Source organism: Bombina bombina, chromosome 1 (genome assembly GCF_027579735.1).
Source record: "Bombina bombina isolate aBomBom1 chromosome 1, aBomBom1.pri, whole genome shotgun sequence".
Taxonomy (NCBI): Eukaryota; Metazoa; Chordata; class Amphibia; order Anura; family Bombinatoridae; genus Bombina; species Bombina bombina.
Genome location: NC_069499.1, coordinates 873,237,509 through 873,253,036, shown reverse-complemented (window position 1 = coordinate 873,253,036; position 15,528 = coordinate 873,237,509). Strand labels below are relative to the sequence as shown.

The 15,528-nt window shown below is 43.3% G+C and overlaps 1 long non-coding RNA gene across 1 annotated transcript; it reads left to right on the top strand.

The window, feature by feature from the left end:
- The first annotated feature begins 9,400 nt into the window (after positions 1 to 9,400).
- On the top strand, positions 9,401 to 13,825 carry LOC128640298 (uncharacterized). Its single transcript, XR_008399324.1, has 4 exons — positions 9,401 to 9,500; positions 13,228 to 13,278; positions 13,469 to 13,630; positions 13,745 to 13,825. It is a non-coding gene; the product is annotated as an uncharacterized LOC128640298 (long non-coding RNA).
- Positions 13,826 to 15,528: the final 1,703 nt, after the last annotated feature.

Below are 15,528 nucleotides of genomic sequence, written 5' to 3'. Positions count from 1 at the left end.
TTGACGCAATACACAGAAAGTTTGCCGATGGTGCTTGGAGGGAGTATGATATGTTATACCGGAAAAAGAAAGTGGGCAACCCACTGCTTGATTTTGGTACAATGGATTTGCACCTCTGGGCGCATCTTGATGCGGAAAGGAGGGCGCAAGGGGGCGCCATAGCGGCATCGCCCGGGGGTAGGCAGACTTTACGCTTTCGACGGCGACAAGGGGGTGTATGCTGGCGATATCAGGACAAGGCGTGCGAGCGGGGCACTTCGTGCACGTTCAAGCACATCTGCAAGTTTTGCAGCGGGCAGCACCCCGGTGCTGATTGCTCCAAAAAGCGAGACACCCAAACTGATCGGTTTGGGGGCAAAGGAGGCGCTGGCGCTAAGGGCGGATTCACCACTTAGAGTCCAGGTCATTTGTAAGTGGCTGCGTAGGTACCCAGATAGGGCGGCTGCTCAGCTTCTGGATAGCGGGTTGCGTGAGGGCTTTGTGATCCCGGTAGTTGGCCGGGTAGGGGGAGCACGTGACAGGAAAAACCTGAAATCGACTTCCCAATACCCTGAGGCAGTCAGGGAGAAACTGGGCAAAGAAGTGGCCTTGGGTAGGGTTGCAGGCCCTTTTAGGGACCTGCCACTACCGGATTTAGTTGTCTCCCCGCTAGGGGTGGTCCCAAGAAGGAGACAGGTAAGTTCAGGCTCATACAACACCTTTCTTATCCGAAAGGGCGGTCGGTAAACGAAGCTATTCCGGAGGAATTGAGCTCGGTCCGTTACCAGTCATTTGACGACGCGCTGGCTCTGGTTAAAGAACGGGGCCCGGGAGCATTAATGGCGAAATTAGACGTTGAATCCGCGTTTAGGCTACTCCCGATTCACCCATCATCCTTTGGGCTGATGGGGTGTTGGTTTGAAGGGGGTTATTATGTCGACCGTTGTCTGCCCATGGGCTGTTCGATATCCTGCGCGTACTTTGAAGCATTCAGCACTTTCCTGCACTGGGCGGTGGTCTCAGTGGCTGGGAGTGATAGAGTTGCGCACTACTTGGATGACTTTCTCCTGGTAGGGGCGGCCAACTCGCAAGAATGTGCCTCCTTAATGAAAGTCATGAGGTTCATGATGGCCAGGTTTGGGGTTCCTCTGGCAGAGGATAAGACGGAGGGGCCGTGCACGTGCTTGACGTTCCTTGGCATCGAGATCGATTCAGTGGCAGGTGAATGTAGGCTGCCTAAGGAAAAGGTCGCCAAGATGTTGGCGGCTGTACGGGCCATGGTTGCAACGCAGACATGTTCACTGCGGGAACTGCAATCGCTCCTTGGCCTCCTTAACTTTGCAGGGAGGGTGATCCCGTGGGGGAAGGTGTTTAGCAAGCGACTAGAGCGGTGTTTGGGCGGAGGTAGGGCTCCAGCATCGCGCATTCGCATCACGAGGGACCTCGTGGCGGATTTGCAGGTCTGGGAGAGGTTTCTCCAGGACTTTAACGGCGTCTGCATGTGGCGAAGGGAGCCGATATCTAACCAAGCACTATATCTGTTCACGGACGCTGCAGGAGCATCCGGGTATGGGGCTTACTTTGAAGGGGCTTGGAGTGCGGAGCCCTGGCCGACCGAGTGGGCGACCAGAGGGCTTACACGCAATCTTTGCCTTCTGGAATTGTTTCCTATACTGGTTGCGGTGGAATTGTGGGGTCACCTGTTTAGTAACAGGGCTGTGATTTTCTGGACGGATAATCTCAGCGTGGTGTTTGCGGTTAACAGGCTTTCTGCTTCATCGCCTGTGGTCGTACATTATTTGCGACACCTGGTGTTGAGATGTTTGCAACTGAACATTGACTTTAGGGCATGGCATGTGCCAGGGGTGCAGAATATAGTCGCGGATGCACTGTCGCGCTTCCAGTGGGGGGCATTTAGGGCTGCGGCGCCTGCCGCGGCTCCTAATGGTCTTTCTTGCCCTCTCTTTTTGTGGAAGGAACTGCAGCAACTGATCCCGGTGTTGCGGGCTTCGTTGGCACCCAGCACATGGTCGGCATACGTGAGGTACTGGAGTGAATGGGTAGGTTTTTGCGACCTTCGTGAGTTCCCCTCTTGTGAGGGTGAACAAGGGTTTCTGTTGCGCTGGCTGGCGGAGCTGAGAGGTAAGCGAGCAACGAAGGGGGCGGTGGTAGCAAGACTATCCGCTGTGGCGTTTTTCTGCAGGCTATACGCCTTTAAAGACGAGTCGCGATCCTTTCTCGTTAAACAGCTGTTGAGGGGCTGGGGCCGTCTGGAAGTTCCACGACGAGACACAAGGGAGCCCATTACGGCAGAATGGCTAGTAAAATTACTGGACGTGCTGCCTGAGGTATGTTCCTCACCTTTTGAGGCTCGCCTCTTCGGGGCGGCCTTTGGCTTGGCGTTTCATGGCGCATTAAGGGTGGGTGAGTTGGTACCGCGAGCCAGAACGGCGGCCACAGGGGGGGTCATGCACAGCCATGTTCGGCTGGTGGAGGACTCCGTGCTATTGTTCATTCCCAGGTCAAAAACGGATCAGGAGGGCCGGGGAGCTTGGCTTTCCCTGCCGGGGCAGCAGGGTGTTGCCTGCTGCCCCGTGCGGCTAGTGTCATCTTACCTGGAAGTACGGCCAGGAGGCTCCTCCAGGTTTTTGATACATGCTAATGGAGACCCGCTGACCAGATACCAGTTTGGAAAGGTATTGGATAAGGCAGCGCAAAAGGCTGGTCTAGACGGGTCTCGGATTGCCCCACACTCCTTTAGGGTGGGGGCAGCGACGACAGCAGCAGAGCTGGGTTGGTCTTCGGATCGGATCCGCTCATTGGGGCGGTGGAGGTCGCAGCGGTATAAGTCTTACGTTAGGCCGCTGTATGTTTGAGATCGGGGATCAAGGGTCATGCATGCAAGAGTTGGGGGGCTTGCGGGGGTGATACCAGAAGGTTATGGGCCAAGGTTGTGTGGACCTGGTCTACTGCAAGCGGGCTAACTCTTGTTTCCTTTGTTTCAGAAACACGTCCAGGTCCTGTACGGGTGTGGATCGTCGGCCATTCATATGTGCACTGGGCCGCAATTAGAGCTGCAGCCATGCCAGGAGGACAGCAGCTAGGATTTCAATCGTCCAGGGCTGTGTTACGTTGGCTAGGGCGCAGAGGCTTGACTTGGTCAGATCTGCCTGCATTGCTCCAGACCGCAGCGAAAAGGTGGGAGAAACCTCACATTCTGATAATTCATGCTGGCGGTAATGATGTGGGGGCCATGCCCACATTGGATCTATTCCGGGCAATGCAGTCAGACCTGAGGCAGTTCAAACTCTGGTTTCCAGGTATGAGAATCGGGTGGTCGAATGTGATCCCTAGATTAAGATGGAGGCACATGGTGTGTCATAGGGCAGCTTTCCAGGTCAGGAAAAAGATCAATAGGGACCTGAGGAAGCAGGTAGTCGAACTCGAGGGTTTTGTGGTAGAGCACGGGAACATCTCGGCAGCCCATAAGGGTTTGTATAGGCAGGATGGGGTTCATTTAGAACCGGCAGGAGTAGATTTGTTCTTGCAGAACATCAGGCAGGAGTTACTCCTAAGAGTATAGGGGGCCGGCAAGAGTCAGGACCATTATATGCAGGTCAGTCTCTTGTGGCGGGTGGTCAGGATCACGGCTGCAGACTGGAAGGAGGTTTGAGTAATGGCCATTGCGGTCAGGGTGATGTCACAGGCTTGGTGTGCTTGTGTGTGCTCGGGCTGATTATTGTTGGGCCGGAAAACCCCTAATTATGAAAGCTGCATGAGTATCTCCGCCTTGTGGTCTGCAGCGGTGTCCCTTGGCCATTTTCTAGAAGGGGTTATTCATAGTTAGATGTAGGCCCCGATTGCCGCCACCCGTGGATAAGTTAACTGCCAGTTCCACGGCTGGTACCAATAAATGCGACCCACGGGTCTTTCACCCACAGAACTGTGTTGTGTTGTTATTTATTAGTTATTAAGTTATATTAAGTGTTAAGTTAAGTTAAGTTAAGTTACAAGCAGACACTCAGGAGATGTAGGGCATTTAATCCCTTAAGAAAGTGCAGGGCAAATAGCCCGGAGCGTAGCTAAGGGTTAAGGCCTGGAGGAGTGAGTGCTGCTGTGTGTGTGTATTAGTTACAATGTTGCATTGTCTTGGGAGGGGTTTACTAACCTTATAAGAAGGATGTACAGGGATTCTACTTCCTCTTTGTTCCTGTGGACTCCCAGAAGATTTTTCCCCACCCTCCCAGCCCTGTTATGCACTGTTGTTGAATTTGTTATGCACTGTTGTTTTGTTTTGTCATCCACCCGGATGGATTTGTTATGCATTACGGATTGGCACTTGTAATGCATTATTGATTCGATGATAGGCATTACTGATTGGCACTGGTAATGCTCTATTGATTCAGTCAAAGAAATAACAGGCGGCAATCGGTTTGTCATTAGGTCTCTATTCGAGACTAGGTGTCTGAGGCAGGAAGAGGGTTACTCGAACTACTTCCCTAAGACCAAGGACGGTAATTTTGAACCCCCCAGTTATTGACATGCTGTTCGTCAAGTCAAGGCTGGACCTACAGGTTTGGAGTTAATAATGCTTGCACCCTACTCTGGCGGGTGGTCAGGATCACGGCTGCAGACTGGAAGGAGGTTTGAGTAATGGCCATTGCGGTCAGGGTGACGTCACAGGCTTGGTGTGCTTGGGCGTGCTCGGGCTGATTATTGTTGGGCCGGAAAACCCCTAATTATGAAAGCTGCGTGAGTATCTCCGCCTTGTGGTCTGCAGCGGTGTCCCTTGGCCATTTTCTAGAAGGGGTTATTCATAGTTAGATGTAGGCCCCGATTGCCGCCACCCGTGGATAAGTTAACTGCCAGTTCCACGGCTGGTACCAATAAATGCGACCCACGGGTCTTTCACCCACAGAACTGTGTTGTGTTGTTATTTATTAGTTATTAAGTTATATTAAATGTTAAGTAAGTTAAGTTAAGTTACAAGCAGACACTCAGGAGATGTAGGGCATTTAATCCCTTATGCTATTTCCAAACCACTTTTTTTCAAAATTAGCGCTAGTTACATTGGGACACTGAAATCTTTCTGGAATCCCTGAATATCCCTTGACATGTATATATATATATATATATATATATATATATATATATATATATATTTTTAGAACACATCCCAAAATATTGATCTAGGCCCATTTTGGTATATTTCATGCCATCATTTCACCGCCAAATGCGATCAAATAAAACATTTTTTTTCGCTTTTTCACAAACTTTTTCACAAAGTTTAGCTTTCTCACGGAAAGCAATTATGGCACAATGGTTGTAAATGCTTCTCTGGGATTCCCTTTGTTCATAAATAGCAGACATACATGGCTTTGGTGTTACTTTTTGATAATTAGAAGGCTGCTAAATGCCACTGCGCACCACACGTGAATTATGCCAAGTAGTGAAGGGGTTAATTAGGGAGTATGTAGAGAGCTTGTAGGGTTAATTTTAGCATACCCCCCAACTGTCCCGATTTTCGCGGGACAGTCTCGATTTTAGGGGTCTGTCCCCCTGTCCCGAGTTGCTAGCCATCTGTCCCGATTTTCCCCAGGCATTAAAAAAAATAATATATTTTTTTTAAACTCTATTGGGCCCATACTCAGAAGCAGCTGGCTTTGCTCTCAAAGGGTTAGATACCTGTTAGATTCCCCGTGGAAAAGGAATGTTGTGTGGGTTAAGCAGGAGTAAGAAGGCTGTATACACTCTGACCACGGGTAATGCTGACCTCTCTAACCTACCTCTGGTAGTGATGATGTCTAACCCCTGGTGAAAATACTAGCATGCCTTTAGTTTTATACAATGAGCAGTGCTAATACCAGGGTAACAAACAGTGGCAGCCACAGACTGCCAGCTAATGGGCTTGCCATAGCATATAAGTTTATGCTATGTAGTGTGTGTTTGTCTGCATGTATAAATGTAAGCTATGTAGTGTGTGTGTGTCTGCATGTATAAGTGTATACTATGTAGTGTCTGTGTATCTGCATGTATAAGTGTATGCTGCATGTATAAGTGTATGCTATGTAATGTGTGTGTGTGTATCTGCATGTGTAAGTGTATGCTATGTAGTGTGTGTGTATCTGCATGTGTAAGTGTATGCTATGTAGTGTGTGTGTATATCTGCATGTATAAGTGTATGCTATGTAGTGTGTGTGTGTGTGTGTGTATCTGCATGTGTAAGTGTATGCTATGTAGTGTGCTACTGTGCATTTTTGCTGAATTTAAAGGCCAGAATCTAGAATATTAATGGGGAATGCAGAGAGCAGTTTTAAAGAATTTATTATTAAATATCCAATTAAGATAAAAATATTTAGCAATGTCTTTGCAAAGGCTAATTAAATACATAGCTCACATAGCCATACCAGTGGTTTGAGCTTGTGTTTGATTTGCTGCCTAAGTGTATTAAAATCTATGACTTTATTAAGAATTTAAGCCCCACCCACCACATTTCAATTTTTTGCCACGGGGAACGGGGGTGTCCCTCTTTTGAAATGTTGGGAGGTATGATTTTAGCTTTAGTGTAGTGTAGTAGACAACCCCAAGTATTGATCTAGGCCAATTTTGGTATATTTCATGCCATCATTTCACCGCCAAATGCGATTAAATAAAAAAAAATAAAAAAAAATTCACAATTTTAGGTTTCTCACTGAAATCATTTAGAAATAGCTTTTGCAATTATGGCATAAATAGTTGTAAATGCTTCTCTGGGATCCCCTTTCTTCAGAAATAGCAGACTTATATGGCTTTGGCATTGCTTTTTTGTAATTAGAAGGCTTCCACACGTGTATTATGTCCAGCAGAGCAGGGGTTAATTAGGGAGATTGTAGGGTTAATTTTAGATTTAGTGTAGTGTAGTAGATAACCCAAAGTATTGATCTAGGCCCATTTTGGTATATTTCATGCCACCATTTCACCGCCAAATGCGATCAAATAAAAAAAAATCTGCTTTTTTACAAACTTTTTCACAAAGTTTAGGTTTCTCACTGAAATTATTTACAAACAGCTTGTGCAATTATGGCACAAATGGTTGTAAATGCTTCTCTGGGATCCCCTTTGTTGAGAAATATCAGACATATATGGCTTTGGTGTTGCTTTTTGGTAATTAGAAGGCCGCTAAATGTTGCTGCGCATCACACGTGTATTATGGCTAGCAGTGGAGGGGTTAATTAGGTAGCATGTAGGGAGATTGAAGGGTTAATTTTAGCTTTAGTGTAGAGATCAGCCTCCCACCTGACACATTACACCCCCTGATCCCTCCCAAACAGCTCTCTTCCCTTCCCCACCCCACAAATGTCCCTGCCATGTTAAGTACTGGCAGAAAGTCTGCCAGTACTAAAATAAAAGCTATCTTTGATATATATATATATTTTTTTTAAAAAATAGGCATATTTACATATGCTGCTCTGTTTGATCCCCCCTTAGCCCCCAACCTCCCTGATCCCCCCAAACAGCTCTCTAACCCTCCCCCTCTAACTTATTGGTAGCCATCTTGGGTACTGGCAGCTGTCTGCCAGTACCCAGTTTACAGTAAAATAAATATTTTTTAATATTTTTAATATTTTTTCTGTAGTGTAGCTTGTCCCCTCAAAGACCAACCCCCCACCCCCTCCCAGATCCCTTAGATAATTTTAATTTTATTTTTGTAGCCCCCTCTCTGCCACTTTTTTTTACAATATTTTTCTGTAGTGTAGCGGTTCCCACCCGCTCCCTACCCGTGCACTCGCCCGCCCCCCCCCGTGCACACGCGCGTCCATGCGCACCCCTGGCAATCCCGCCCACAATCCTGCCTCCCTCCACATCACACGGCCCATTGATGGCCGCCCACCCACCTCCCAGACTAGCTCCCACCCACCAACGATACCGGCCATCGATGTCCGGTGCACGGAGGGCAACAGAGTGGCTCTCTCTGCATCGGATGGCCAAGGGGGGTTATTGCAGGATGCCTCGATATCGAAGCATCACTGCAATAACTGGAAAGCGGCTGGAAGCGATCAGGATCCAAGACCAAGGACGTACGCCATACGTCCTCAGTCATTAACTGTATTTATTTTTAGGACGTACGGCGTACGTCCTTGGTCCTTAAGGGGTTAACATATATATACATCAACATCATACACATGTCTAAATATGTATATGTTTGTATATATTGTATATTAGCCAGTTTTTCTGAAATATCTATAAAATAATAAATTGTATAATCTCAGACGGTCAAAATACATTAGATCAAGTAAAACATATAATATCAAGTTAAAGGGACACAATTGGAATACACATGGATACATTTCAGATTTGAATAGAAGCATTTTTGTAATATACATGTATTAGCAAATATGCTTATAATAAAAGCTATAGCTGTTTCAAATGTGTATCTAAGTATGCAGAGTGCACCAGCATTTTAAATACAGCACTTGCTCAGAAAGCCTAAGATTCTTCTACCATCTGGTAATGGTTTCATTTGTTAATTGCTGACATGATACAAGCCCCACTGGTGCTCTGAGCAGCTGTAGCACTTAAAATGCTGGTGTGCACTGAGAATATCTAGTTATGCTTCACATGCACGTGCATAGAAAAATATTAACACTAAAACATTTATAACTTTTAATAGAAGAATTTTTGCAAATACATGTATAGTATATTGGAAATATGTTTCTATTTAAAGATGTAATTTATATATGTGCATTTAAATTTTCACTGGAATGTCCCTTTAATTTTCATAAAAATGCATTTGGTTGTGTCTGCTGTAGTTTAAAAAAACAAATATACTGTGTGTGTATTATTGTATATATATATATATATATATATATATATATATATATATATATATATATATATATATATATATATATGCCCTCAGCATTAGTGTTGTTTATATTTAATCTGTGAGTAAATGCTATACTTTAAGGGGTCTCATTTTTGTGTATTCACCCACCCTCACTTTTTTTTCTGGGTGAGAGCCAATGAGATGTAGTTTGGGCGTTCTCAGAGGTGAGAATTTTTGCCCTAACAACATAGGCGTCACTAGGGGGGGGGGGGGGCTAGGGAGGACAAGTGCCCCCCCAGATCAGTCTTTACCCTACCATGTGCCCCTCCCCAGCAGCAGCAGAGAAGATAGCCATGACCAGAACCAGATCAGTTTAAACAGCTACACACAGTTGTTTTTTATTGTGCACAGCTGCTGTTCTGGAACCTGCTGCCTACATAGAAGGAACTGGCATTTTACACTTCTCCCCACCGGGTGACCCTCCAAACTAACGCAGGTATCCTCTATTACACACTGACAGGATCTGTGTTACATCAATAGCCTTCCCCCTAACAGACCCAGCTAGCACGCAGCAATATGTTGTCATAGCAACGGCTGGGGGGCGGAGCTCCCGCCCTCTGGGCTCTGAAGGCTGGATCCTGTACAGGGAGAGGAAAGAGCTGTGTGTGTATTACTGAGAGGCAGCATGGCCATGTACAATTGTGCATCATAAACAGTGAGTGAGTTCTAGCTGAAGGTGCCTGGGGTCTTCTTAGAGAGGCTGAGCTAATGTTCCTCATGATATAGCTGCATACCCCCCAACTGTCCCGATTTTTGCGGGACAGTCCCGATTTTAGGGGTCTGTCCCTCTGTCCCGAGTTGCTAGCCATCTGTCCCGATTTGCCCCAGGCATTTAAAAAAAAAATTAAAATATATATATATATATATATATATATTTTTATTTTTTTTTTAAATTCTGTTGGGCCCATACTAAGAAGCAGCTGGCTTTGCTCTCACAGGGTTAGATACCTGTTTCCCTGTGGAAAAATAATGGTGTGTGGGTTAAGCAGGAGTAAGAAGGCTGTATACACTCTGACCACGGGTAATGGTGACCTCTCTAACCTACCTCTGGTAGTGATGATGTCTAACCCCTGGGGATAATACTAGCATGCCTTCAGTTTTATACAATGAGCAGTGCTAATACCAGGGTAACGAACAGTGGCAGCCGCAGAGTGCTGGGGTGCTTGCCAACCCCAGGACCCCATACAATGAATGTAGTGCGTGTGTCTATATGTATTCATAACTGTGTGTGTGTATCTGTATGTATAAGTTTATGCTATGTAGTGTGTGTGTGTCTGCATGTATAAGTGTATGCTGCCTGTATAAGTGTATGCTATGTAGTGTGTGTGTATCTTCATGTGTAAGTGTATGCTATGTAGTGTGTGTATCTTCATGTGTAAGTGTATGCTATGTAGTGTGTGTGTATCTGCATGTATAAGTGTATGCTATGTAGTGTGTGTGTATCTGCATGTGTAAGTGTATGCTATGTAGTGTGTGTGTATCTGCATGTGTAAGTGTATGCTATGTAGTGTGTGTGTATCTGCATGTGTAAGTGTATACTGCATGTATAAGTGTATGCTATGTAGTGTGTGTGTATCTGCATGTGTAAGTGTATGCTATGTAGTGTGTGTGTGTGTGTATCTGCATGTGTAAGTGTATGCTATGTAGTGTGCTACTGTGCATTTTTGCTGACTTTAAAGGCCAGAATCTAGAATAGTAATGGAGAATGCAGAGAGCAGTTTTAAAGAATTTATTATTAAATGTCCAATTAAGATAAAAATATTTAGCAATGTCTTTGCAAAGGATAATTAAATACATAGCTCACATAGCCATACCAGTGGTTTGAGCTTGTGTTTGATTTGCTGCCTAAGTGTATTAAAATCTATGACTTTATTTAGAATTTTATTTATATTACTTTGGTCTTATGATTTTTTAAGCCCCCGCCCACCACATTTCAATTTGCCGCGGGGGGGGGGGGGGGTGTCCCTCTTTTGAATTTTGAAATGTTGGGAGGTATGTAGCTGCAAAATGTTACTGAACACTGGCAAATACAACTGACTATATTTGCTATAAATATTGCTATATCATAAGGGTTTATTTAATGGCACAACTATTAATGCTATTTAAATTGATGATTGGAAAGTGACTGTGTTTAGTGGGAAACTGTACAATCCTAAGTGATTATGAATTTTAGGATAAAATGAGAAATGACAATGTGATAACTAGGGGTTTTAACTAATTGGAAAAGTCTCAAAAAAAACTCTGTGGGAAAACACCCAGGATCCCCAAAGAGCAAAAAAAAACAACAACAAAAAATTGGAGGATATACAGATTGGACAAGTTACAGTACTTCATAGACATAAACTATGCTATAGTCTGTTCGTAAAGGCTGTGACACACTGCAAGCGATGCGGCGTGAGGCAAAGCAGCCGCGTCGCATCGCTTCTGAAGTTCAATTCAGAGTGCTCACAGATGAAAAGGCAGGACACACTGAGCGCGCACAGCCGCATATACACACTGCGCATTGCTCCGCTTGCAGTGTGTCACAGCCTTAAAGCTCCACAGACTTTACAGATAATCTGCTGCAAAAATGATATGCTCAAATCAGTTAAATAATCTAATGTTTGCAGTACTGACCTAGGTAGACATTGTGTTTACTCCAATGAAAGAAGTTTATATATTGCCACTTTTAAACAGTACATAGCGAGTCAATCAGAAAAGCAGTTACTTGCAGCACTATGTTCAGGACTTTACCTATGTGTTTAATCATGTTAATGACTTTTTTACCTATGTGTAAGATTTGTTCTTATGATAGCCTTAAATTCCCATAGTATTTGTCCTAAAGTTTCAACGTACAGGGCTTGTGTCCAAAAATCCTTTTGCAAGATGTGTGAGCACTGTGTAAATAAAAAACAAACAAAAAAAACACACTTTGTTTTCTTCTGCACAATCTTCACTTTTGATTGTATCTCTGTCTGTTTGTGAGTATGTGTGAATGTGTCTTGGTGTGTGTGTTTGTCAGTGTCTTTGCGGGTTTGTGAGTATCTGTGTGTGTTAGAGAGTGTGGGTGTGTTTATGTGTGAGATAAACTGAGTTTGTCAATGTTATACATACAGTATAATTGTTTTGCTGTGCATGAAGCGAGAGTGTGAGTGTGTGTATGTAAGAGTGAGTGTATGCGAATGTATGAGTGTGTAGTGTTTGTATGTATGTAATGCATGATTGGGTATGTATGTGTATGTAAGGGTGTGTGTATGTGTGTTTATGAGAGTGTGTGTATATATGAGTGAGTGTGTAGTATGTGTATTTATATCTATGTTGATATAAGTGTATATATATATATATATATATATGTGTGTGTGTTTGTATGTATATACAATAATATTTAGTGGTGAAAATTATTAGTGCCCCCCAAGTTTTGACTGTGGTATCTTATGTGCCCCCTCTATATATTGTTCCTAGAGCCGCCACTGCCTAACAAACTCGGAAAGCACTTGCTGCCACTAGTTATAAGGAATGTTATATGGCACATTAGAAGTTATAGGAAAAGTTATATAGGGAAATATGAGGAAGCTTTATATGGGGCAATAGGAAACACTAAATGGAGATGTTAAACTATGTGTAAGGAGAATTTCTAGGGAGAGTTCATGTTCTAAATTTGAATTGACAATAAATAAAGGACATTATAGTACAATGCTCTGTTGTTTATGCAGTATCAGTTCCCATTGTTCCTTGTCCTATATGATGTCATAGTGATGTCACATGCATACTATATAATGGCAGGAGGCAAGTAAATGTTCATATTCATTGCAAGATGATGGCGATTCAAGCATTTGCTGTTTGTTTAGGAATCTCTCTACTGATTTTTTCGGGCACAGGTAAATTAAATACACAGGGGGAACAGGGTGGTGGGAGGATAGGATATAGTATCATGTCAGTGAGAATTAACAGGGGGAAATACCTTTGTGCTATTACATAAAACTTTGCTTTAGCTATAGCACAAGGGACAGCTCTTTATCAGAGAAGATGTCAGTTAAACAGATAATTGAAAGAAAATAGAACAATAGTAATGAGAAGCTTTGTGCTAAATTCACATTTTATTTTTTTTAAAAGCTTTCAATTTCTTATATTATAATATCAAGGTTACTCACTATAATGTGAAGGGGTTCACATCATCTTAATAAATATAGTAGGTTAAAAATAAAAATAGTGGATAAGAAGAGGTATTGCAAAAAACAAATGATGGTAATGGAGCTGACAGGACAAAGGATCTTGGTAGATATAACTAAATAACCCCTTTACTGCCATGTTATTCAGGTTGTTGAAGCCTCCCATCCCCAATGGGACAAGAGGATAAGAAATGTGAGGAAAATCATCAGATTATTATTTTTTTGTCTTTACAGAATCCCGTCCCATAAGGAGAAAAGCCGTGAACTGGCAGGATCTGTCAGCAGGTGAGTTATCAATAAATAAATTAAGAGAGAGAGAGAGACAAGAGAAACAGACACAGACTTTTTATATGGAGCTGAATTTTAAGTTTCCTGTCTGTTTAATTTGACTTTCTTTTTGTACTATGTTGGTGAAAACAAGATACTATTACACTGTGTCCTCAATACTGATTTTCTGTCTTTTTTCTATCCACAGATCAGTTGCAGGACGTCAGGGCCCCAACACCAACTGGAAGTACTCTGGCTCCAGCTTCTGCCCAGACCACCCCTTTTTGGTTTGATTATCCGGATGACAACTCGGATAAGGTGGCTTCTGTGTATCAGGCTATTGGTGAGATACCCAAGATCTTCACCACAGGTAATTAGTGGTTGAGTAATACAAGCAGAGTATCATAGATAGAGCTCACATAGCAATATGGCCCACGGTAACAACCTGCGTGTAACGTATTCTTCATGTCCTTTTCCCACACAGATAAATTTCCCAAAATTTTGCTGTGGATCACCTTTGGAGGACTTGGAGTTTTCGGTTTTGTTGTTGTGTCACAGATATTACTCAGACTGTAAGTATCTGCTGCTTTTATTACTCCTCTAGACCCCTCATTTCACCCCTTCTTATTCAGGGCCTGATTACCAAAAACTCGCTGGCATAAAGAGAAATACAAAAAAAAATGTCACCATTATATTGTTATATTATTATTACATAGGTGCCTCTCCTGCAGAGGTAGAGAAGCAACCCTCAAACTAAATTTGTTTTCTAAAACATTGTGTGGGACCCCAAATAATTGGTGAAGCTTTAGATCATCAGTCTCTCTGTGTTATCTCTCCCCTTTAACCATTTGGATCACTCATCTTCATCATCCAATGCCTCCCCCAATGTCATATTGTCCATCCGCCATAACCCCCACTTAGTCCTTCACTTTTTGTTCAACATTCTCTGTAAATTTGGCACCTAATATTGTTTCTCTCAAAGAAGTATCTCCCCTTTATTATATTATTATTATTAATATTTTAATTTAAGTTTTTATTTTATAGAAAAAGCATTACAATGTAAACAACTTCCCAGATACAGCTGTATTTGTTTAAATTAAAATGTAAAAAAGATTTTGTCACATTTTAAATGAAAAAAAATGGAATTTTTTAAATGTTGTTGTTACTTATGGGTAACAGAAGCAAAAAGAAACAGTAATTTTAATGTATGTCCCTATATAGCAAGCCTGTTTCTTTTATCTTTTCTATTTGTCCACTGTTGTCATTTAATTTGTCCTATCTCATATGTATCTTTACAGGTGCTGTGTTAACTAAAGACAACGATCATCAAGCAGAAAGCTCCAACCAGTTCCACTGCTTTCAAAGATGTCCTTTACATGTCTGGTGTCCCTTGGCATTGGTCACATTGTATTTTCTGAATAAATGCACAGTTCTGTTAACCGAATTTTAGTTTCTTGGTATTTATTGAGTTTTCTTATCATGTTGATGTGGATTTTATTAGATGAAACAAAGCTCTTTCCTGTAAAACAATATTCATTTAAAATAAAGATGGCTATCTTTAATGGTAGCCAAACAGGGTTACCCTGAATGAAAAGCATTTAATGTAAGGGTTCGTGAACCCATGTAGGCCAAGTGGAGGGGTCATCTTGAGGCCAGTAGGCTGAACTACATGAGAATAGGTTCACACTCCCCATGGGACAAGTGCAGTGAGGCAGACGGCTGAGAGCAGGAGCAGTGTGGTGGAGGGAAAAGGCTCGCTAGGGTGGAAGCACGTGGTGATGGAGTTGGTACTGTGCATCTTCTGGAGCAGGTTACAGGCTGTCTTTGCCCATTTGCTTTCATCTGTAGGCAACTGGGCCATGAAAGGAGTGGATCTTGGACTTGTGTAGGTGAAGCAGCAGAATGTGGAGCCATGTGTGCACACCATGGGCTTGAACTGCAACTGAACTGTTGCAGCAGGTATTCCAGAGGCAGGGATAGGTTGGGTGGGATGGTTTCACTTTGACGGGTTACCCTAGAACCTGGGGGCTGGGAGGCCTGATAGGTGAGGTGGTGGGGCTTGATTTAGAGGGGTAGAGGGATGCAGAGACAAGCATAGGTTACTCTAGGGGGAGGTGTGGATGGGAGTTTGTCGGGTTGACAGTAGAGATGAGGAGGGTATTAAGAGGGATTATCATGTGGCACCATGGATGAAGTTTGTTGGGGCCCCATTGTTGGTTTTTTTTGTTTGTTTTTTTAAGTAAAATTTTTTTTTTAGAATAGATAAAC